Below are 6,352 nucleotides of genomic sequence, written 5' to 3' on the forward strand. Positions count from 1 at the left end.
AGTAGCACATGTCGGGGGTGGTGCAAAGACAGCTAATGCAACTGCTGTATGGATTCAATGATTTTTGTTGTTTTTTTGCTTTAAGTGGATTATCTAAAAAGCTCATTCTTTGCAATAAATTAATGTCCAATTATTCATTGATTTATGGGCATTAGCTGGGATTGTACCACCTGACGTCTGATCCCCAAAAACCCTGTCATTGATCCATTCATTTCATTCGTAGAGAGGTTCTGGAATGGCCAAATTGAGAAACTAAAACTGGTGTGAGTTGTGAGAAAATTAAAATGTGTGTCTCATTTTTTAACTAAATGCTAATGTTTGGTCGTGACATGTAATCTGCTTGTAATGAGTTGGTGTTTGTTCCCCGCCACCACCTTTGTCCCTCCCCTTTTTGATTATTAGTTGTTTTTCTGGCAACACAAGTAATGTCCCAGAAGACTCGATCTAGATGTAATGTGAAGGGAATGCGAATTGACTGGAACTTTACAGTGAGCGTGGCCAGCCGGCTAGACTATGGAGGCACTAAGCCCTGAACTGGACCAGGCCGGGACCTGACGTAGGAAGGTGTGGTTCTGGGGTGTGTCAGCCTACATGATAAAAGTTTTTTTTTTCTTTTTTTTAAATCAAACACTATATCAGACGTGTCTCGAGACTTGACAGGTTGAGGGTTGCGACACACGGCCTGGTTGTCCGATGAATCATGCGGCTCACATGCAGGGGGAGCAAGCCAGGCTCTGAGTCTGGCTCTCTAACCGCATACGTGGAGAGGACAGGTGGTGGAGGCTGGAGAATCAACTCACTCATAAAATATGACAATCGTGACTAATGAAGAAATCATGAAAGTGATATAGGGGTTTTAAAATGAGTTTTAGTCAAGATGCTTGAGCACCACAGGCACACACCAGCCATTCAGAGTTTGGGCGGGCTGGTCTAATCCCACTATCAATGACCGCTGCTCACCACACACACACACACACACACACACACACACACACACACACACACACACACACACACACACACACACACCATTGCTAGGCCCTTTATGGTGTTTGCCATAACTGTGTACTTGGAGGAGTTTTACACTTCAATGTTTTAATATTGGGAACGGGCATATGACGTCACCGCGCTGGATCTGCCATGTTTAGTGCATAGACGTCCCTTTTTCCCATTGTTTTCCAGCGCAGCGCAGGATGTAGTCTCGCCTGGTCTTGCTACTTAATTGTGATTTTTAACTATCTTGCTGCTCACTTTTCTTTGCCACTATTGTCCATCGTTGTTGTGTCGTGGGGTGCAATAGCGCAAGCCACCATAGGAAAGGGGGAATTGGATTATCTTTCTACTCATTTCCTTCTTGGAGGCAGCACCATGGTGACCAAGTCTCGGACATAACAAAGTGTCGTCGGCTAGCATGGGTCACTGCTGTAAGATGACCAAAAATAACTTTCCACTCAATCCTGACAAGTGTGCACTCTGCATTTTCATTTTGGTAAGTGAAATAGTTTTCGTTAAATGCACTGTTTCTTTCATCAACCACTGTTGGCTAATCTACAGCCTACTGTAGCTGGCATAGCTAGCCAGGCCCATTGAAACACAACACCCTTTTTAAACAAAGGAAATATGCACTCCATGCTTTTAAATGATAAACCAGGTGCATTTAGAGCAGGGCTACATCATAAGTGGAAAGGTATCTGGTGCCACACGGTTGTCTTTCCTGTTGTTTATTTTACCAGTAGGCCTACTATCAGTAAGATTTCGATATGCGTCTTCATCAGAAGACTGTGTAGCACCCGATTTCCCTTTCTACAACACTCTTATTTTCTGCCACATACGTATTAGTAAGCTGCACAGCATAGTAATAACACTGGTTGTTTCACTAGGTACACCAGCAAATGAAATGAACACCTCCCATCCGGATTGGGCACCATCACTGCACTTGGGGTACACGACCAAGACAGTCACCACCACCACCGAGACTTCTCGCTATGAGACAGGAACAAAGAAAACGACGAAGGACTGAGAGCATAGCGTCGATGGATGAGACACCCCTTGTTACACCAGGTAAGCCTTACATACCTTTGACAAAATTAAAAACAATGAGGGCTCTAAGGCTCTAATGTCTTTTCTCCATCTAGATTGGGTGCATATCTTAAATCTATGTCTGTCCAATGAAATGTTAAGTGTTTCAAAACAATGGATTATTTTGACTCTTCGGCGAGTGGTTTTGATTCTGCTCATCAGCCTTGTTAAGATATGTTTTGTCCCTTTTGCATGGGCATTGTATTTGCATGACACATTGGGCTAATAAAATCTGTATCTGATCCACAGTGGAGACAACTGGGGGAGCATCAGCATCAGCACCTGCAGGCCTAGAGGATGAAGCTGACCAGGGGGCCGTGTGTGCTGAGGTAAAGATCCCCGCCTTCACAAGAGGACACTGTCAATTGGAAGCAAGAGATGTGGAAAACACAAGGACCAATTGCTCATCTCCGAATTCACGTGGAAAGGGTGATTGGAACTGTCTGAAACAAATACACAATTTTGTCTGCAAAAGTGCCCATCAACATGGTGTTGCCATGTGAAGGTGAAGAAAAAACATTCCTTGACAAGATTGTGTCTGTATGTTGTACTCTGACCATCATGAGCAGGAGTGTTGTGCAAAGCTGAAGTTGACTGAAATAAATGTGCTTTGAGACTCAAGTGTGCATAATTTTATTCACAAGTAAAGTAATAAGACAAAAGTCATTTCAAGTATGTCGTTTTGAATCACTGTAAATACTGAAAGTGCAACTAGTGATAACCTGAGATCTGTAAGTACAGTAAGGCAAAATGTTGTAATTGTATTGAAATATCTTAACAGTAGTGTTGACATAAATTCACAGTGCAACTTGAGAACCTGAGAGCACAAAACGGTGCATTTGAAAAAGTACAAGGCAAAATATTATTGTAATGGTGGGGAGGGGCGGACAAAGGAAATTATTGCAATATCTTAACAGTAGTAGTTCAACTTCAGAACACCTGAGTACTATAAAGGGGGGGGGGGGGGGGGGGGGGGGGGGGGGGGGGGGGGGGGGGGGGGGGGGGGGGGGGGGGGGGGGGGGGGGACAAATTATATTAAATGACAAATTATCTTAACAGACCGTATAAAAAAAAAATATTCAAAAAAGAAAAAAGAAAATTGTGCAGAACTTCAGTGCAGTGCAGGAATACCTCTGCAAAACTACCACCTTGTGATTAGAGGCAAGCATCACAATACCATGCCTCCTCTTCTGCAATGGCCGCATCAAGTCCAACACAGGTGAGGTGGTACCACTGCGTCGCACAGCTGCTGTTGTCACAGCAAACCATGGTGTCTAGCTCCTCAGGCACTCTGTACACACACCACACATATTCTTTGTTGGTCTCATTCCTTGCTGATTTTGGGTTCCTCACTGTTTTCCACTGCTGCTTTGGTGCTGGTGCTGTGGCTGCTTTGCTGTTCTTTGATTTCACAGTAAAAACTCTGGTGCGCTGTGGTGTAGAGGGGTCTCGGGTGTACAGTAGTACCGGCAGATGAGCTCAGGGAGGAACCCTTGCGGAAAAATTCCTGTGCCAACATCTGGCACAACATCTGGCACAACTCTGACCACGACCAGATCTTTCAGTGTCCACACTACAAAGTCACAGTAAGAGGAACCTGTCACAAAGATCTGTGTCTGCACCTGTGCGTAATACCTGTGGCCTTGTTTGAGTTGCATAGTGCTGTCACAGTCTTTGCCTCTCGTTTGCGGTAAGTTGACTATTGCGAACAGCAGAGCCCCAACATGCGTACAGGACTCCGCAATGCCAGCCATACAGGTACAGTGGGCACAGCTGACCTCCCAGCTGCCAGTTATGATGATCCACTGTTTCAGCGGAGGGTCGTTTACGCGCTGGGAGTGCATGACCTAAGGAAACAAAAAAATGGATAGGCATTGTTCACTTTCATAACAATGACAAAGTTTCACTCTATGCAGGACTGCTACCCACTAGTAGATTGACCACCACTACCATAAAAAACTACTAGCCTGTGAGCAAAAGTTAACATCAATGCCTGATAGCCTACTGCTGTGTTTATTTTTGTAATAATATGTACAATATACTGTTTCTTTGTATATCTTAGGACGTGCATGACAACCACTGAATGTTTACATTACATCTAGTCAGATCACTGCCTTAAATACCGTTTAGAACACTTGAAAACACGTGTTGCATCTGTACAGCAGTAGAAACAGATTTTAGCTTACCTCTGCTCTGACCACGACATTCTCCTCCTGTTTAATGACCTCCATACCACTCAGATGTCCAGCGTTCACTTGTTTGAAGGCTTCTACTGACTTGTAACACTTAAACTCGTTCAGAGTATGAGCACTGACACAGCAGAGCAGACTAGATAAGCAATGATATCCGAAAGGGTGAACTTAGGCAGTAAGGCAACTTCATTCCTTACTAGGGACTTCATACGGATCCAGTCCATTTATAAGGCCAATCTTCTCCATATACCGATCTCTGGCTTCTTTCTGCAACGTGTCCCTATATATTCCACATCCTTTCTTGCATTTTAGCATGTTTCTCTCTCAGTAAAATCGTGTTTCTTCCTCGGTCTTTGTTTCGCGTCTGCCTTTGTTTACTAGCGGTAAGGCACGAAACATGGATCCGATATCCCATAATGCAACACGTGTGCCCGCGCCCAATATGACAAGTGTAAATGTACTGTAGGCCTTATGCTAAATTCACTAGAGGAAAGAGCAAGGCATTTCCTAATGCTAGATCCTTACCTGTCTTCGGTGAAGACTTCCATGGCCTAATGAAATGTTAATTAGGCCCACACTTGACTTGGTAAATCAATACATTGTGTGCACACGTAGTGGAACTGAGGATCCACTTGCAGACTGGCCCGAACAACCATTTTTTTCTACAAGCTACAATGTAGCAACTGGCAGAATCTAGTAAGTCTAGGTTAATGCCCCCTAGCGGTAGGCTATGATTTGTATTCTACCGGAGACTTTTTAGTTTAGGCTGCCTACTACTTCATTAATGCATAAATAATGTTTGTCTGAAAGTGTTAATTTGAAGCCATGTATTCGCTGTTAAACGAAAATAATAAGCGTTATTATAATGTTGCATTGCATTTATGCAAACTAAGGGCGTATTCAGACCAGGAAAGTCCGATAGTTCACTTTGTTTGGTCCGAACCTAATTTTAAAAATTTGGTGCGGTTGGCTTTCAGACTGTGTACATTTCAGTAAGCGGACCAAAATCGACAAGAAAGCCATGCGCCCTGAGGTCGTTCAGCTATTGGTCAGAAACGACACGCGCAACAAGTTAAGGCTATATGTCCAAATAGGCCTACAAACATCCAAAGAGTTCAGCGGCATGTAAAATAAACGTTCACGGCATGTAGCCTATGGCATAGCGCTCACACGAAATATAGCGCAGACTATCTGAAGCTCATGACATGAAGGGAGTCTTCCTGAAAGCCAATTGATTGATCCCGCGAGTTGGGATAGACACATTTTATCCCTGTTTCTTTCTTTCTTTCTTATAATGTCATATAGCGTGCGGGCGAGATTGCTGGTTGGTTTAATTATCAAAATTAGGATAATCACCTCCCTCAGTGTTTTACACTTGGGATGTCTGGGAACAACGCAAAACAGGCTCAATGTGAAACATTGGCGAGCTTATTCCACGCACCACGCCATTCTTTCTTCTCGAAAATAAACAGTGCGCTCCACTGTCATTTGGATACGTTTGTATTGGAATACTGGCTACCATTTGCAGCAATATTTCACGCACTCCATCAAGAAAAAAGTAACTTGATGAGCACGGGCATAGCGTTTGGATCATACAAACTTGCCAACATGCCACCACAGCGGGTAAATACCTTCGTTGTCTTCATCACAACTTCTTCAAGTAGCCTATTCCACTAGCCTACATCCATCCAACGCACAGCTAGCAAGCCAGGGGGATAAGTGCCAACGTCGTAATTATTGCTATCATTATCAGAATCCATACTGTGCGGACTACAGTGTTTTCTTCCGTTTCTTCAGTAGATGCTTTTCGGATTTGCCCCAATCAACATTTAAAATGCTGTGATAGGTAAATTAACAGTCTCTTTTTCCTTTCCTGTGCTCCAGTGACAAGCCATCCTCATTGAAAATATGAATGACCGTAGCCTACAATAATGTAGCCTACGCCCACGATTGCGATAGTTTAGGCTATTTTATTAATATTAATATTGTTGCAAACAAACCACTCTGTCGAATTTACACCAGACATGGACATGACAAGTTGTGGAGTCGCTTTGTTTACACTCTGTTTCCCATTAATCTCG

General features: G+C 43.5%; 1 long non-coding RNA gene across 1 annotated transcript; it reads left to right on the top strand.

The window, feature by feature from the left end:
- Window positions 1-1,471: 1,471 nt before the first annotated feature.
- On the top strand, window positions 1,472-2,402 carry LOC134456274 (uncharacterized). The gene is made up of 3 exons (XR_010036293.1): window positions 1,472-1,489; window positions 1,881-2,061; window positions 2,329-2,402. It is a non-coding gene; the product is annotated as an uncharacterized LOC134456274 (long non-coding RNA).
- Window positions 2,403-6,352: the final 3,950 nt, after the last annotated feature.

The sequence above is a fragment of the Engraulis encrasicolus genome, chromosome 10 (assembly GCF_034702125.1).
Source record: "Engraulis encrasicolus isolate BLACKSEA-1 chromosome 10, IST_EnEncr_1.0, whole genome shotgun sequence".
In the NCBI taxonomy this organism is placed as follows: domain Eukaryota; kingdom Metazoa; phylum Chordata; class Actinopteri; order Clupeiformes; family Engraulidae; genus Engraulis; species Engraulis encrasicolus.